This window comes from Ambystoma mexicanum, chromosome 2q, assembly GCF_040938575.1.
Source record: "Ambystoma mexicanum isolate Mex_15411 chromosome 2q, UKY_AmexF1_1, whole genome shotgun sequence".
Lineage (NCBI taxonomy): Eukaryota > Metazoa > Chordata > Amphibia > Caudata > Ambystomatidae > Ambystoma > Ambystoma mexicanum.
In genome coordinates, this window is record NC_090924.1 from 569,234,295 (window position 1) to 569,253,733 (window position 19,439).

A 19,439-nucleotide genomic window follows, 5' to 3' on the forward strand; every position below is an offset into this window, starting at 1 on the left:
TTTTTCATTCTTGAGTTGTGCAGTTAACCACTAAAGGCCATGACGTTTGCCGTGGTGGACATGCAGGCATGCATAGTGAGGTCAACTTGCATGTTTGCATGGTAGTGCACAGGATGGCATGTGCAGGTAACTATGGGTTCAGTATTTCCTCGCACATGTGTGCTGTGTGAATGGTACATAACTATGCCTGTTGTAATGTCTTCTCCCATGTTGTTTCAGTAATCCATGATCTGGCAGTGACTGCTGTCCCGGGGGAGACACCCTGCACCCTTTGACGTCCATGCTCCTCATGCCCTCCACCAGGCACTGTTCCTCCTGTCACTCATTTGGAGACACAGTTCATGGTGAAGGTGATGTGGGATTCACACCATGCCGGCGCAGTCAACGGGTATACATGAGCACTGTCTTGGATGTTGAGCATGCGTCATTGGTCATCATGTTTGCTGCTTACTCTCTGTTCTCTCCTCCTCTTACTTTCTCCCTTTTCCTATCTCCTCCTCTCCTCCCCTTACTTTCTTCTCTGCACTTACTCTATCAGAATTGTCCCTGGACCTAGTATGATAGCAACCTCGTCTGTCGCTCCCCATCCCCTTACTGTTCCCCTCTCCCTCCAGCACTATCATTGTCAGTCCTAGTACGATAGTCGCTTGTTTTGTTCCTCCCCTCCCTTTCTGCACCCCTCGCCCTCACATTTTGTTTTTTTTCGGCTCTACCAGAAATGTTGTCAGGCCTAGTACAGTAGTTGCCTGTCTGTTTCCATTTCCTTCCCACTCTCCCCCTCCCTTCCTTATCTATGTCTTAGCTCTTGTACTATCTGAAATGTCGTCAGGCCGAGTACGATAGTTAATTTCACATCCTTACTGTTCATGGCCTGTAAGAATGTCATTGTATATTCAAGTCCTTAGAAAAAGACCTGGATCGCTGGCTTTCACAGAAAATATTGCTAATAGGTCGTATCACGGCCTGTAAGATGAACCTTCTACCACGATTCCTTTACGCCTGCTCCGCCCTCCCCACCATAGTCCCCCGCCCTGCGCTTCAGCGACTTCAGAGGAAGATTTTCAGCTTTATATGGAAGGGGAAGAAGTCCCGCATTCCACGGAAGACCATGCTATGTGCCCCCAAACCAGGGAGGCCTCGGGGTCCCTGCCCTCCAAAGATATCAGATGGCAGTGCAGAGAGCTCACACTTGAGCCTGGACCATTGCATCAGGGCGCCCCAAGTGGGTGGACATAGAAAAATCCCGATTACCTCTTCCCCTCCGCTTCCTACAACATCTACCGCCCTCACTGCGGCAGACATGGCCATCCATCTTATCATCAACCAAGCAGACTCTAAAAGCATGGGACTGGGCACGCAAATCCAGAGGTATCCCAAGAGACCTAAGCCCATCCGCCCCAGTGTTCCACAACCCGGCCTTCTCACCTGGGACCTGCCCCTCGAACTTTAGAAACTGGATCGCCTGGGGCCTCAGCTCCCTAAATCAGCTCTTTGAAGGAACGCTGCAGTTGACGTTCGCCCAATGTAAAAGTGACTTTAGCCTTTCGGAGCCTGACAGGTTTTCATACATCCAGATCAGACATTGGTGCTCGCATCCCCAGACCCGCAGGGTAGCTACACGAGAATTGGATTCCCTCGAGCTAAAGCCGCAGATCCGCCGAGCCGAGGACGTATCTCAACGCTATATAGAATATTCCAGATGAACCTACTGGCGGCTAAGGCAACGTACATGTCACAGTGGGAAGGAGACCTAGGACATCCGATCCAAGACCAAGCTTGGCCCGACATCTGGTCACGTACCCACTCGTCCTCTTTCTGCATTACTAACCAGGAATGTGCGCATAAACTCCTCTTAAGATGGTATTACCCGCCGCTTCGACTACACCACTTCAATCAGTCTTTGGATCAGCAATGCGGGTGTCGTTGCGGCTTGCCGGGCTCTGACCTACACATGTGGTGGTCTTGCCCGACAGTGGCGACTTTCTGGTCCCAGTGTATTGCCACCATAGCAGACATCACCCAGATCACGTTACCCCTGGAACCAGAACCACTCCTACTGGGGACCCCGACCCCTGGTATCTATCTGAGCTCGGGCAAGCTGGCGGCCCTTATCACGCAACTCCTTCTAGCCGCGAAAATCACAATAGCTCGAACTTGGAAATCTCCGGAGGGCCCCCTAATGATTCTGTGGTGGTTGAAGCTTTGGGACATCTTCATTGTGGAAAAGATCATGGCGGCAAACAGGCCGCCTTCACCGCTTCACAAACATTTGGTCACCAGTGATAGACTATGACCAGTGCTTCCCGGCCCTAACATAAAAACCACGTTTGGTGATGAATGCCCAACGAGCAGCAGACTGGGGCCTGGCTCAATCAGCAGAGGAGCAAGTTCCGGGAAGCAGCCAGAATTAATGAGTGGGGGTGGAGATTTAGGGGACGATAATTTGATTTAAGAATGTGACTTATGCTGATTTGTTGTAATGCATTGTTTTCCTGTGTGCTGACCAAAAATAAGCATGTTTAAAAAATAAAAAGAATGTAATTGTATTTTCCCTTGTTCCCTCCCTTGCCTTGAAGCGCTTTGATACACTTTGTGTATATGCGCTATATAAATAAACAATCATATCATATGATGTGTAACTTTACTTATATGTGCTTTGCATGCTACCATGCCAGGATGTTTTTTAAGTGGTACTTATGTCACTGTGTTACCTCCCTCTGTCAATTCATTTATGGACGCACCTACTGTGGTGTAGTGCATGTCATTGGCCATCTCCAATCCAGGCAATGTACTCCCTGATGTGTTTTTAACTTGGCCTTCCCTCTCAATGTCACTCTGTCAGTGTTGTGGTAACCTGCACTGATGGGCAGATCACAATCTTTTTCCTGTCACCCTCTTGCACCCAGCGGTGCTTCTGCAGTGGGAGCGCTCTGCATATTTTCAGCAGCAATTCTTGTGCTGTCATGGATGTGCATGTTGTTTTTGTTGTTACTATGCATGTCATTGCATTTAGGGGATCCATCTCCTGATGGGTTGCATCGTATGCAAGACAGGTGGGTAGCCTGTGAAGGTAAGTGAAGGGCATTTGCAGACACTTGTGTGGTGTTTGGCTGGGAGTCTTGCACTCTGTGTGATCACTTGGGATTGACTTATCTTGTTGGGCACCATACTACTTCATGGCTGCATGTTTCACAGGGTGTGGTTTTGGTGATAGGTCTGGCCATGGTGTTTCTATGGATTGGTGGGGCCACTGGTTTCATATTCAAAATTGTGGGTGTTCCAATTAAGTGGGCATTTCCTGGGTGTTTGGGAGTGGGTGGCAGGACCGGCTGTTTGTAGCCTGTGTCAGGTGTTGATGGTTGTGCTGGTGTGTGTTTCATTGCACGTTGACCATGTGTACTGAGTGACACTTCACATCCATTGCAATGTTTGTGGGGTAATGGTTCAACAGCACAATTGGCCTCTCTTGCTTAGGGTTCCACAAGTATGGTGTGCAGCCCCAGTTCCAAGCCACAACCATGGGAACATTAGATGCACATTTTGGAATGCTATGTTGTGTACCAGCACATTACGTTTAGCGGTACTGGTGTTTTCACATGCATTTCTCATGCATGCTGGACTATGGTGTTCTCAGTTTCAAATTGACCGCAGCTGGCTCCATGGTACTGCTGCATTCAATTGAATGCAGAATTGGACCAATTGTATGCTGTCACAATTAAGTCTGCGTTGACCTTGCACTTTTAATTTGCATCCTAGGTTTAGCATGCATTTATCATTTCTTGCAGCAGGACATTGCTTTGTCTTGTCTGCATATGTCTTCCATGGCATTTGCATCAGTGGCAAGCCTTCCAGTCTGACATCAGCCTCTGTGACTTGATGTGTCAGGCATGATCCTGCATGGAATGCAAGAAGGGAGTATTTGTGTACTTGCATTCTTGTGCTTTGCATCAAGCCTGAACTCTTGAAAATCTGCAGGAAGCTTGCCAACCCGTCTGCAGTATCTTCTGCCCGTACTCCTTCATAGGCCCTTTGTAATGCACTAGAGTCTCACTAGAGAACATACTGAACATCCTTGTCAAACACTCTTCCAAACCAACCCTCGCCACTCTGCCCCCCAAACCACTCACCCTCCTCCTTCCTCTTTGTCCTCCTCTGCTCCTGTCTCCCCTGAAGAAGTCACCAGAGTTCTCAACTGCATGAAGGTTTCTTCCAAACAGGTTACCCCATGCTCCCCGAGAACCATCAAGGACAACCTCTCCTCTCTCACCCCTGCTCTTGCTGATTTCTGCAACCACTCCTTTGCTACTGGTTCATTTCCATCCTCCCTCAAGAACTCCCTTTTGCGCCACCTCCTTAAAAGAAACATCTGTAGACATTTCCTGCCCAGCTAACTACTGCCCCATTTCCATCACCCCCTTCCCAGGGATACTGCTCTAGAAGTTGGCCCTCCCCCAACTCCACGCACAAACCAAACTTGTTGGCAGTCTACATGACCACCAGTCTGGATTCCGAGCTTCCAGAGGCACGGAAACTGCTCTCCTGAACCCCCATGAAGAAATGTGTGCATCCCTTGATTCAAACTCCCCTGCTGTCCTCATCCTCCTTGATCTCTCTTCTGAATTGATATAGTCAACCATTCCATCCTCATACAAATGTGCGATGATACCCTTGGTATCTTGGAGCAGGCACTGGACTGATTTACCTCTTTCCTAACTGACTGTTTCTCCAAAAGCATTCTGGGCCCTTTCTTCTCCCCTACTTCCTCCTCCAACTGTGGTGTAGCGCGGGGCTCCATTCCTTCACCCTGGCTCTTTAACAGATACATTTCCCTGCTGGCACGCCTCATCGCCTGCTTGTCCCTCAATGTCTAGTGCGATGCTGACGCACAACTCTTCTTCATACTTCCGACTGACACCCATGCACCTTCTTTCATCCCTGACTGCCTCTCCACCATTCTGGCCTGGTGCATTGCTAATGACCTCAGCCTCAATACTAGCAAAACAGAGATTTCCCCTAATGTATCCCCTTCACCCTACTTCTTCCCTTCACTCTGGCCTTCCTCCATGGTCTCTCCCCTACTCATCCTCTGAAGCCCTGAATCTTGGAGTCATCTTCAACTCCATCCCTCATATTCATGACACTGTCAAGAAGTCCCACTCTCAGCTCTTCCTTCTCAACGGAACTCTGCCCTTCCTCACCTTCCCCAGAGACTCAATGGTACTTGTGCTCTGGCTCTCTCCAGGCAAGACTATTGCAACAGCCTCCTCCTTAACCTTCGTTTGTCCACCCTGCGACCCTTCCAGCTTACTAAGAATAGGCCAGCAACACGTATCCTTGGCCTCAAGGCCAGGTACTGCATCTGTCCTGCCCTACAAAGCCTTCACTGGCTCCCCGTCTCAGCCTTGATTAATTTCAAATCCCTCTGTATCATCCACAAGGCTATCTGGGGCCAGGGACCACTCTATCTTCAATGCTGACCAAATACTCCCCTTCTTGACTCCCTCATTTCTCTGGCACCAACTCCCTGCGTGTGAAGAGGTTTGCTAAACAGAGAGCTGGTTGTCAATTACTTTCCTCTTCGGTCTCCCTTCTGTCGAATAGCCTCCCCCTCCCTCTGCGTCTTGAGCAGGACCTCCTCAAGTTCGGAAAAAGACTCAAGACCATTCTCTTCACCTCTTCCCCTCTTCCTTCTCCTCCTCTCTTCCCAGCTAATCATACAGTATCATGACTGATGTGCAGGATCCTTATGTATCCTCTGGGCCCTGACCCCCCACATCTCTCATCCAAGCCTCTGTCTATATACTGCACTTGCTCAGGCTCAGCATACACACGGGAGGTTGCACTTACAGTTTTCTTTTCTTTTCTTTGCACTTCACCCCGAGCACTTCTCCATGAGCACCTCCGCACCTTTACCCTTACCCCCTCCCCTCTGCATTTGGACGTTCTGAACTTTCCTCTCCCCATCTTTCTTCTCTTATTTCTTTCTATGTCACATCCTGAACACTCCGCTTTCAGTCTCTCTTTCTTCTTACTGTTCCTCGTACCACTTGTGATACTTCCCATTACCACTCTTTATCTCTATTGGCACCCAAGCACTGGAATGTTCTTCCCCTCCCTCTTAAAGGTACAGCAGATAAAATGTTCATGGCATGGCCACAAAGGGGATCGCTGTCCAAAGCGGTCCTGCAACATATGATGATATACTTGCATGCAGCTTATACGGGAAAGAAGTTAGAAAAAAGGTTACCGAGCTTCGAACTATGTAAGATGCACAAGGAGGAACGGGAAGACCCACCTCTTCAGGACTGAATCCTTAACCAGTGAAAAAATATCAAAGGGAAGAAAAGTAAACCTTAGGTTTCAATTGACTTGAAAACATTGAAATCGTCTTCCCTTAAGTTCTTTCACTTATGGAAAACTAATTAATGTCATCAATCTCTGGCAGACTATAAAGCAGCTGCTAAACTCTACAAATCTGAGATTGTGGAAGTTAAGAAACATGTCCACAATTCAAGAATTCAGAACGCAAAGTCTGATGTTGGAGAACTTTTTAAAATTTTGAAGGCACAAGAGAATTTCTCTTTGCCGCAAGCACATTCTCTAATAAAGGATGCATCCTGGTGTCAGGAAATTCAAGATGTGATGCAAAACAAGCTGAAGTGCATTAGGTCTGCTATAGTCGTAAAAAAATAAAAAAAGTCTCCAACCGTCAGCATCTAATGACAGTGGGCTGGAGTCATTTGTTAGATGCCCTTCGACCCCTAATTTAATTTCCCTTCTATTGGGGTTGAGGATCTGTCAGTGGTGGTTGAGCAGTTGAAAGCAACCGGATGCAAGGGAGATCCATGCTCCTCCATGATTTATAATCTTGTCCTCCTGTACTCCTGGACGCTATATGCACATTTGTAAACTCCTATTTACAAGAGGGCTTTTTTCCAGCTGAAATTAAAAAAACCTGGGTCACCCCTATTTTAAAATAACCTGCAATTGACCCAGAGGATCTGCTTAATTATAGGCCCATAACCAATATGCCTTTTTTACTAAAGATCCTCGATCGCATTGCATACAACTAGAATTCACAACACCTCGATAAGTTCCCCATTCTGAACCGCTATCAATCCGGTTCCAGAAGGGGCTTTGGGACTGAGACCTCCCTATATGAGTGGAAATCGAGACTGTTGGAGCGTATTGATAAGGGCCTACCTTCTCATTTAATATCACTGGATCTGTCAGCCGAATTCAATTTGGTTGATCATGTCGTTCTGGTTCTCAGAATAGCACAGGTGGTCAATTTTTCACCATCTGCGGCTCAATAGATCAGTTCCTTTTTGGACAATAGAGAAAGTCGGGTCTTCTCGGAGGAGGCAGAGGCCTCTCCGGTCCAATCAACTTTGGGGTGCTGCAGCGGGCATGGATCTTCCCATGTTTAAATAACATCTTCATGGCCACATTATTTGCCCTATTGGAGCAGGAGGTCATGCTTTCCAACTATTTGAATGACACTCAATGTGTTGTCCCAATGAATGGCATACATACTAAAGACGAAAGATGACCTTAACAGAGTCTACTCTCTGATAGAGAAGTGGATGGTCTGTAACAACCGTGCACTTAATAGAGGGAAAACAGAGATGATGATAGTGGGTACCTCATCAATGCTGGCGAAGTTGGACCCCGCCTATTGCTGCTTCACGCAAGGGGATGTTAATCTAACCCCATAGGGGAAAGTAAAAATCTTAGGGGTAGTTCTTGATCAACTACTGAAAAGGAAGGCCCATGTAAGCAGTCTTGTCTCTGCATCTGTTTACTACGTGAAGCTGCTGGTGCACCTTAAACCCTTCAGTTCTCAGGAAAATGCTGAAACTATAACAAGAGCTATTGTTTGTGGTAAGATTGATCACTGCAGCAGTAATCTGGTGGGCCTCTGTAAAGTGTACACCAATAGACTCCAAGTTGTCCAGAATGGAGTGGGTCCAGTGGTCATTGGACTCTCCCTCCATGACCACGTTTCAGCATCTAGACACTCCCTGCACTGGCTCCCGGTGGAAGCACAAATTTGTTTCTGACTCCTGGTCATTACATTTAAATTTAGACTGGACCTATGTACTTGCAAGACCTTGTTCTTAATAAGGTTAATAGCGGAAACCTTAGGTCAAACAATCCAATTTTTTCGTTTCTCCTAGATGTAGAAAAAATAAGGTTGAATATTGAGCTTTCTTCTCTGCAGCCCCGAAGGTTTCAAACTTGCTCCATCCGGAGTTGCGTGGTTTGATTTCCCTTTTAAAAAAAAAAATTAAAACATAGTTGTTCTCTTAACTTTATCTGATGCCGCTTTGACTTTCAACCACTGATCAGGTCTGCTTGCCTGACACCACTCTTATTTCTGCTGTTGTTTTATGTGTTCCCTGCCTGCTCCTTAACGCCTAAGGTCCATGGTTGCACTATATAAATGGAGTAAAGTAAAAAGTAAAGTAAAGTAAAGAGGGGGATGAAGAGCCTTCTGTTCCCCCTACCGCACCTGGAGTAAATGGTGAGAGTATGAAAGATTAAAGATTATATCCTTTAAGAGAGCTTAAGGCAGCGACGGGTCATAGTAACCCGATGCATAAATTGCCTGCATGTAGCAGCGTCGAGAGTCCTGAAAAGACTCCAGAAAGATATGTGATTCCTCAAGTCCCACAGGACAAGGAAAGAAGTGACCGACCAGGCATGTCTCTAGATATAGAAAGAGAAATAAAAAGATGGAATGGGGAGAAAGACAATGCTGACGAGGTAGCGCTCATACAGAACAAATGGATGGGTGGTCAGATATTGCTCAAACTTGATGGAAAGAGCATTGAGGAAGTCAAACAAGAGGAAGATCAAGATGAAAAGGATAAAAAAGACAGGGAACGAGAGAAATTATTGAACGAGGACGAGGCTAAAAGAAAGGACAGACAAAGATGGAACAGCTGTATCAAGATGAGCACTTGAAAAAACAAGAAAGAGCAGAAGAGCAAAGAAAGTAAGATAATAGACAAAGAGCAAACGAAAAACGAGAGAAGTTAGAAAAGAAAAGAAGTTAAGGATACAAAGACAAAGATGAAGAAGTGTGTAGAACAAATGAGAGAAGAGAGGTAAAAAGACAGGAAGAGGAAAGGGTTAGAGACAAATCTGAGAAGCAAAGGGAAGTCGATGAAGAAATGGAATGAAAGAGAAGGCAAAGAGCACATGAAATTGATCGTATAGAGAAAGAGTTAATGGAACTTAATCTAGTAGTAGCATGGGAGGACATAGGAGAATCACTTCTGACACATGGACCAATACCAGGTCCATCTAGAGCAAATCTAGAAGATGATTTTGAAATAAGAAGCATTGGGGATAAAATTGATAAGGGTTATCATGATATGAGGACCAAGAAAGAATCAAAAGGCAAGGGAAAAAATGATTGATCTGAAAGTACGCAGGAGATATTTGTTTTACCGAACACATCCTTTCGACAGTTAAGCTGGTCCTAAATTGGCCTCGCCTCTTCTCTGTGCTCTCCCCCTCTTCTGTTCCAGGCAGCACCATGACGGTATTGGTATCCATGAACCGTGTCAGTGCGTGCCACACAAAATTTTATATTACAAGAATTCCTCCCCACTGATTTACACCTTGGGGATAACCTTGGGAGACCATCAGCATATTGGTTCCCACCAGGTACTGTACCAGTGTTCTACCTTTTTGTCACTCTGAGCACTGTGGTTCACGCAGCTCTTACTCACATCCACTCCGCCCATTTGTCTGTGACCCCCCTTCTTTTTAGTCCAGCGACTGAGGATTTCAGATGCAGCTCTCACCAGCGCATCACACTCACGCTGATGTGTGAAAAGTGATCCTGCTACTTGCAGCCCGCTCGCCCGGAGGTGCCCAACTCCCAGAGACTTCCTACAAGTTGGTTGAGGTGAGACACTTACACTTCATGTCCACCCCAGTTCGTGAGAGGCACCATGCCATATATATGTTTTATCTACCTTGATCCTCCACTAGCCCAGATTTTTTGTTGCATTAAGTGCTTCTTACCTTACCAATCTGGCCAGAAATGTCCAGCAAGGAAATACACTCAACTAAGAGGACACTATACTTACAATGTTTTCCTCCTTTTGGTTTCTTTACCACACGGGCTGTCTTTTCGCCCTGAAGAAGGCAGCTAGTTTGATGAAAACGTAAGCGATCCCTCTTACTCAGCCTCAAGACGGATGGCACAGCCGCTGAAACGTCCAGTGTAGACGAGGGGGAATTCTTAGCACATGCTAAGGACATTTTGAATTTTCTATGTGATTCAAACAACAGTGATTCAAACAACAGACAGCAGTTTGATCACACTTTACCCCCAACGATGTTGGCACATAAATATCAGAATTATTCATACTTTTCCATGTTAAATTGAATAGATAGTTGGATGACCAGCCCAATTGTTTAGGCACTTCAATAATTCCTGTTATTATATTTTTTGTACCAGAAATATGGACATCAAATACAACAACTGCAGATGCAAAACTAATAGCACCCACCATATATGCTGTATGTTCAGTTTATGTTGTGATCTTGTCTTTTTCCGTTAATTGTATTACTCTGTAGACCAGGATATGGTAAATGTTGCCCCTTGGTTTATGACACTAACTTATGTCTTTTTTTCACAGTCTATTTATATGTTTCACATCTAAGTGTATATAAGGAAATTTTAGTTTTTTTGTCTGAATACAGTTAAGCAGATTCTAAGCAACAGCACTCACTGAGTATGAGTGTTTTTCTTCCTTGACAATTTCAGGGGCAATTAACTTTGTGACTGATTCCTTGAGTTTGAGTAGAAAGGCTCCCCAATATAATTAATAGGCTGTTCTCCTACTGAGGAAGCAATTGGGTCGAGTCTACGAGTAGCAGCACTACCCTTTAGTGTTTTCTTGAAAGTATGCAGTCACAAGGCAAAGAGGGAAGTTTGTTTAGCCTTAAGCATAGAGCTTTGTCTTTTGACAGGCTGACTCTGAATAGAGACGAGAAAGAGGGAAGTCACATGAGTTGGGGACAGAATATGTCAGACGAAGACAGAGAAACCTTCTGTGTGGAGGAAAGGGCTAGTGCATATGGTCCTGAAGGGTGTTCTCCTTTGGACAGAAGTACGATGGTCAGATCTAGACCTACCTAAATAGAGGACGCCAGAGCCCCTGGTGCCGTCAGATCGACCTAAATGACGATCCCACAGTGTGAGGGGACACTCAGCACCTTATGTGAGTAGATTAGGGTCATTACCGGGAAGAAGATGGGGTGGAACCATTTTCCGTGCTCTAGACAGACAGACAATGGGGGATGAATGTTAATTTGGGATCTCGCAATTCCCATTATTAGAGAAAGGAGGGGTCAGACCACAGTATATACCATGGCCCCAGATGGATAAGGACAATTTAAGGTGTAAACTCCCAAGTTTATCGTCGGGTGCCATAAAATGGATCTATGAATTAGAGAAAATAACACGAGGAAACATGTTAGCTCTAGGGGACATTAAGAGTTTTCTAGCAGCTATACTTGGGGAGAGAGCTGATGACATTTGGGCAAAAGCAGGAAATGCAGGAGTCACTGCTCAAAATACTACTCATGACGAACCGCTGTTTAATAATTGTAGAGCAGCAGTCTGGAAAGCACTTCGAGTACAGTTTGCAGACACATCAGATGTGGGAGCTATAATGGCACGTAAGATGCAAGAAGGAGATTTACATTCAGAATTTCCAAGAGCAATGGAGTTTGGAAACGTGTGAGTCGTGGGGGAAATGTATACCTGTATTCCATCATATATTATGTCAACGGCTGCCAGATAAGGTGCAGAGACAGCTCAAGAAATTGGTGGGTATGGAGGTAATACCGTGGCCAGAAATCCAGTTGACAATAGTGCATTATTGCCGTCTGTTAAAAGAGAAACGTCAAAAGAAAGAAGAAGGCAGGAAGCTTGGGGAGGCTAAGTTGGTACAGAAAGAGCTATTGAAATCTGATATAGAAGGGGCATGTTAACTAGCGGAGAAGGACAAGGAACACAGCAAACAATGGTTATGCAACAGGTGAATTGCCAACAGCAGTTTGATCAAGGAGGGAATGGATTTGCACCACGAGGTAGAGGAAACTTCCGCAGGAGGGGAGGTTTTCAGAACAATTAGGGGAACTTTAAGAGTAACCAGGGTGGCTTTCAGCCTATACAGAATGGAATGATAATCAACGCATGTAGGGAGGGCAAATTAGAAAGCTTCCTCCTATATGTTGGACATGTGTAATGACTGGGCATATAGCACAAACATGTGGAAGCCAAGGTTATGTACACAATGGGCAGTTCTCAAGAGGGGGGACCACTTATCCAACTGCATATGGCACACAAAATAGGGATGGGTTTGCCTAAGATCAAATAGTGTATCAAGCACAAGTGCAAAGAATACACCAGGCTTTGTAACCACAGCAAGCACCATTGAGTCCGCCACAAGGGCAGTCACAGCATGCACCCATGCAGATACAGCAGAGTGCAAACACGGGACAGTTACTGACTCCTAGGATAGGGGGAGTAACCATGGAGGGAGGGAATCCTTTCACGGTCACAGAGATAAGCATGTACCCGCAATAGGACAGCTCACTGGGTGACTTGATGTGTTCAGTGCTATCAGTAAACCCAAATCCTCAAGAAGAACCAAGAGTTGACGTCACGATAGGAGGCAGATCCTTTTCCTTTTTAGTAGACACGGGTGCAACTCGATCATGTACACTGGAGGGAACATTTTTACTCTCAAGTAGGACCATGAATGCTCAAGGTTTCACAGGAGCTACAAGCAGAGTTCCTTTTACTGAAGAATTGCCCGTCTCTATAGGAGAATGTGATATGACTGTGCCATTGTTGTATTCAAGACAGACACCAGTTAATATACTAGGTTGAGATTTAATGACAAAGTTGAATATGACAATTTCTTTTTCTGATGAAGGCATAGTGTGTTCATCAACAGGAATACATTATTTAAATGTGAGTGAATTCATTATGGCATTTACAGGGCAAATAGCCATACATGGAGTACCATTAGAACCAGAGGTGTTTCATTATGGGGTATGTATTTTGTTAACATGGCTGCCTAGTTTATTAGGTAAGACTGTAAGAATACCGGATGAGTTTCTCTTTAGGTCAGAGATTTCCATGGACAAAGAGAGGAGACAGATGTTTCCCTTAGTGCTGCAAGCAGCTGTGGTACGAGGGGATTTGGCTATATTCATGACAATGGCAGATCATGGAGCACAGTAATTGCCATCAGAGAAGGTTACAGAATAACTGATGTCACTGATGAGGACATGTTTAAAGATGACCCATCTGATGATGAAGTGGAGTTCGAAATGCGCATAACATATTGGGTTAGATCAGAAAAACGCGAGAGTCCGCAAATAATGATGATAGTGAGACAGTGTCTGCATTTTTCAATGAGGACATGGCGAAAGTACCAGTTTCTTTATGGGCCACAGGCTCCTATGACGTAGGCCTATTAAAGGAGGTTGGAGAAGTTAAGATTAAACTGAAACCTAGAGCACAACAGTATCCTATGTCTCAAGAGGCATACAAGGGTATTTAAAACTGGAACCTCGAGCACAACAGTATCCTATGTCTCAAGAGGCAGACAAGGGTATATTTGAGACGATATCCGCCATGATGGACCAAGGCATTTTAGTGATGTCAGAGTCACCATGCAATACGGCCATGTATACTGTGAAAACATGCACGAAATTAATCATATTGTAGAAGCCGAGTTTCCTCTAGTTCCTAACCCGGTGACGATCTTCTGTAGTATCCCTGTGAGGCATGATATTTCAATGTGATTGACTTGAATTATGCGTTTTTTCTCAATCCCATTGCATAACAGTTCTCAAGATCGATGTCATTGACGTTCAGACAGACTAAGTTAAAAAGCACAAGATTAGCCCAGGGGTACTGTGAGTTTACATTGATTTTCAATAGTGTCCTGCATATGGACTTAAGCAATATCGATTTGCCAAGTGTTGTGTTGCAATACATGGATGATATTTTGGTCAGCAGCACATCAAAAGAAGAGTGCAGACGTGACTCAGTTCAGCTGATAATTATTTTAGCTGAGAAGGGATATAAGGTGGACAAAGAAAAATTGCAGTATTGTCAAGAAGAAGTGCTATAGATAGGCCAGTTCATTTCACATGAAGGAAAGAAGGTTACACCTGAAAGGGCTGTTGCCATTTTGAAAGCAGCGAAACTGCATACAATAAAGCAGATGCAGCAATTTTCAGGATGATGCAATTATGAAAGTGTCGGGGGGAAATTCTCCCGGGGTCGGCTGGGCCGTCCGCGGACCTCCGGGCAGGTAGGCCCCAACTCCTCCCGTATATCCCAAAAAATGAGTATGAGACACACGCAAGAAGCAAGGTGATTCTGCTGTTTATTAAACAAAACGGCAGGGATGGGTCAAGGATCGTACGCGTCCATCCTGACACTCTCTCTCCAATCGTGGGGCTCGCAGGCCCTTTTTACCTTAGTATGACGCGCTACTTGCGTCACCTGGGAAAGTTAGCAAAAAACCTATCGCCACTCTGGATTGGTTCCTCGAGTGGTAGGGTTAGTATAGCATACGTATAGAGAGCGTTATTAGTGGTTGAGGGTCAGTCAGGTGGTATACTTGGGTTGTCCCTTCAATTTGATACATGAAAATTGTTACATGAAGACCCCTGAGGATTGGCTAATGTTAATGGCGTCAGTGATAAGAGCCCCATGTTCTGATTGGTCCACTCGCGAGCCCCCCAGTCTGGGACCATCGTTGTTCCCAGCTCGCGGTGCACCTGTCATTTGCAACAATGTATCACTATGGGTATGTGCAGACAATGTGAGGATTTATTCATATGCTGGAAGGCAGACTACTCCCACCGCCGCAGATGTCCATTGAGTCGCTTTAATTGTATCTGCCTGTGTCTTGAAACGTGGGATCCAGGCGCCTCCCTCCTCCTGGGCCTGGCACCCTGTCAGGTTCGGCTTGGTCATGTGAGGTGAGACCGTGGTTGAGGCAGAATTCTGCACAATTAATATTGCATTTTCCACTGTGTGCCTGGCTTAATTTGCAGGTGTGACCTTGGCGTCGGCTTGCGGCATGCGAGTTTGCAACATTGTGCCCTTGACTGTCTGCTCTCGCCGGGCTCATTCTTCAGGGTCAGCAACTGTACTCTTGCTCATTCAATGTTCATGGAATCTCTTGCTTGCGGCCTACTTGGGCCTGGTGCATAGGTGGAAACGTTTGATACACAGCGCTTTAGGTTATGGCATCATATTGCTTTATCCCCAGTAACATGTCTTTGTTAGATTTCTCATTGTAATGCATGGGTTTAGGAGAAGCGTGAGCAAGCATTTTAGATGAGTTCATTGTGCGTCTTGCATTTCTGCATTTTGAAAAGCCTATGTGAAAAATAATAAAGATGCGCGTCAGTGGGTGTGTCCGTCACCTACGTCATAGCACTGAATATGTTCTTCGTGTGGATTGGTGTGGGAGTGTCCAGTGTGCATGTTTGCACGGGTGTGCTGACCGTTGGCTAGGTCGTCATGGCATCTCTACCGATGTGTTGATTTAGTGTTGGATGGTTCAGTCGAGATCATCCATGCCGCAGGTGTCGGCATGGGCAGGGCAGGCTGGTGGGCAGGCGGGTGGGAACGCGGGTGGGCACATCCGTATGTTCCTGTACCAGGGTATTTGGTCGTCTGGTAGATGGGCAAACTCCTCTCGTGGCGGATGCCTGGGCCGTGATCCTCTAGGCCACGGGTGTGAGGAAATTGGTGGGAGCCTTTTGTTCCATTCTCCCACTTCAGTCCCCCTTCTGGTCGACTTGTCGACCACAAACATATCCTTTTCCTTATCTCCTCTTACTCTCCATATTTTAGTTACTCCTCCCAAATGTCCATAGTGGTTGACATGGTCTTCGAATGACCAATACATATATACACAGGTTCCTCCAGGTGTGCAGTATACCCATTTCCCTATGTAGCTCCTTGGGTTTCTTGGGTTTTCGAGCTTCACAGATGGTGGGTCCAGGTGGTTGGTAATGATCTGGTTGCGCAATTTCTCTCTCTCTTTTATTATTGTGCCTGTGTGTTGGCCATCATCTGCCGGCATCAAGGGGTGCATACCAACCATTTCGATCATTTCGTCTGTGGTGCGTGCCTTCCGGGCCTTCCAAAATCTTATTATGATCAGTGCAGCTCCAGCCAAAATAATGCATCCAACTATAATTTTTAGTCCTTCCGACAGCCAAGATGGCATCCATGACCATAATAGTGAAAACCAGCTGTCATCCTTTTTCACACCTTTACTTTCATCCATCATTTTGGAGTGCATCTGGGCCAATTGTGATACTGCTTCTGTCAGTGTACCATTGTCAGCATCGTTAGCAGGAATGAATGTGCAGCATGATTGTCCTATCTTTGCGCAAACTCCTCCTTCCATTGCTGTAAGGAGGTCCAGTACATATCTGTTCTGTAGTGCTACCATCCTTACTGCTCGCAGTTCCTCTTTTATTGCGTTGAATCCATTTACTGTAGAATTAATTGTCATCATTAGTTCCCATCCAGTTATCTGGAGCCATTTTGCGTTTGCGTAAGCTTGTAGCCCCGGATGTATTATTGAGGAGAAGAACATTGCTGCTCTGCTGAATAGTCTGTGTTCTGGTGGGATTGAAGTGAGTGCTGTTTCCGACCTTCCCCATAGGTAATTTCCTGTCAGAGGTTCTCCTTGTCTCTTCTTTCTATTCAGGATAGTGTTGTTGCTGTTGTTTTGGTTCTCTGGCCCCTTCTGAGGTTGTACAGATCTCTTCTTCCTCTTGTTTCCTTCATCCATTTTAGGGAAGTTTGCCACGTTCACATGTTTCTGGGGCACCACTAGTGATGGTACATTAACGTGTACCATTGTGCATATACCATTCCACAGAGGGGGCAGTGTGTGGTATGCCTTGTCTCCGCAGGCCCAGTAATGGTCCATTAATACTGCTGTTCCTGCTCCCCCCTCAGGTAACTCCTTCACGCTTGCACAGTTGGTGTTGTATCCCACGTCCACTTCTCCTCTATGTTGGTAGCATACCTTGGGTGCAGACAGCGGCAATATTGTTATTGGGTCTTCATCCTTCTCTATCCACGTTAGCATGGGTACGTACTTGACCCAAGTCGTTCAACATCTGTTGTTGTGTTCAGCAATAGTTGTAGTATCCTCTCTCGTTACCATGTTGCTGCCAACCACTCCTATCTCCCATTTGTTGTCCAGGTACACCTTCCCTGTTATTATTATCAGTGGCCTTTCCCAACATCCTTGTTTACCAGGAACTTCAGTGGCGTACCAATCACATGGTAGGTATTGTAGTGTTACTTTCTTTGTTTTTCCTTTTTCAGGGCCACTTGTCATGTATCTGAATGCTTCAGCATGCAAACTGGTCTTGTGGTAACTCAAATAAATCTTGAGGAAGTTGTTTTCGTATGGATATGTGTCTCGCGTTTTCCATACCAGGTGCACCGTGTTCCCTTGAAATCTCCCTTTCGTTTGGAACAGTGCCAAGTATACTATACATCGTGCTGTCTTTTCATCTATTTCCGTGGCAACGAAAGTTCGAGAAGCGCTCATGGCGTATGGGATCAATGAGCAGACGTAGCAGCTGTCTTCTGTTGTCTGCTTGCCTATTTGGGTCATGTGTTGGTACCACATGTTGTTCGAGACGTGTGCTGAATCTTGTATGTAGTTGTCAATACCTTTATTATCTGAGTATGTGCTGCGTTTAACTCTATTTCCCTTGTGTGGAAATTTGCTAGTACCACCTGACGTAACACCTGTTGCAGCCGTGGGTGGGGGTATATTAGGTTTGGGTACAGCCAAAATATTGATAGCATAACTGTTCTGCCATACAGAGGCAGCCAAGAACCCGGTGATCATCAAAATCCCTATCATCTTTATTACAGAGGCTAGTCTCACCGGCATTTTGCTCTTACCTTGCTGCAGTCCGGCAGCTAATTCTTGCGACGTTAAAGTTGTTCGCCTGAAAATTCTCAATATGCTTGTTATTAGTGTTAGTTGTTGTTTTCAAGCTCTCCCTATCAAGTAGTCGTTCAGTGCCCAGGCGAAGAGCTGTTCCCACGCCAATCTAAGCGATCTATCTCTTAGGACAGGCAAGTATAGGTGAAGATGGGGCATTGATTGTTCTATGGCCAAGAGAAATGCTGTGTAGTAGACACGTACCCTACTTCTTTTCAGGTACTTTGGCCTTTTTATGTGATAGACAAATTGGTGTGATAGCTCTTCAGGGTAGTTATCGTCTGAGGGTAGCATCTACTCCTGGGCAGTGAACTTTGTTAGTTATCTGTTTTCTTAGCAGTACAATAATACGCGGTACCTGCGTGTGCGAGAAAGAAAAAAGAGAACATTCAAGTGTTTACATGTGTACATGTGCAAGATAATGTCCTTCAGTCGGGTGATTACTGCAGTGGGTACTGGCGGAAGTCTCTTTACTCTTTGATCGTGTGACCATGGGGTGGGCGGTATGGGAATTACCCTTCTCTATTTCAGTAGTTGTCTCTGGGGAATCTGGGGGGTTGTAGGGTAGGGAGACACTTAGGTCGTCAGCTGTGGTAGAAGTCTCTTCCTCCGTGGGTGACGCTGTTGCTGTTCTTCCAATGGCCCCGTCGGTGATGCTAGGGCGGGTCTGGAGTTTGCAAATCTTTACCTCGTGTAGGTGATTCCAGGCACGTTTGTCCTGTAGCTTTACTGCTCTCGTGGATACTTCCTCTACCAGGTGGGGGCCAGTGAAGCGTGGGCTGTTCCACTTTCTGTTGAAATTGCGGAGTAGTACGTGGTCACCTTTAGCAATTTTGCACAGTTTTCCCTTTTCCAATTCTTTATCCGCGTCTTCTGGTTGATCACTCTTAGACCCGCCCCGCGTGCGCTCGAGCTGTTGAGACACAAACACTACACTAGTAATCAAAGAAGACACATATTGGTACATTTCATCACCAAGAACGGTTGCAGTGTTTTCATAATCTGTGAATGCTCTTGATGTTGGCGTTAGAGGAAGGCGCATTTGACGTCCGGTCACCACCTTGTGAGGGGTGAGGTGGTGATCGGAGCCTGGTCTATTCCTTAGCTCAAATAGTGCTAGCGGAATGCAATACAACCAACTCTTCTTTGTTGTTTGCTGTATCTTTGCAATTGCCTCCTTCAGTAGGCCATTCAGGCGTTCGCATAGACCGTTGGCCTGCGGGTGATATGCACATGCAAATTTATGCTTGATGTTCAGTAAGGATGTGATGTGCTGGAACATTTCATTAGCGAAATGCGGGCCATTATCTGATCGCAGTACCTCGCACACTCCCCACCTGGGGAAAACCTCCCTCACTAGAAATTTAGCTGCTCTGAATGCATCTG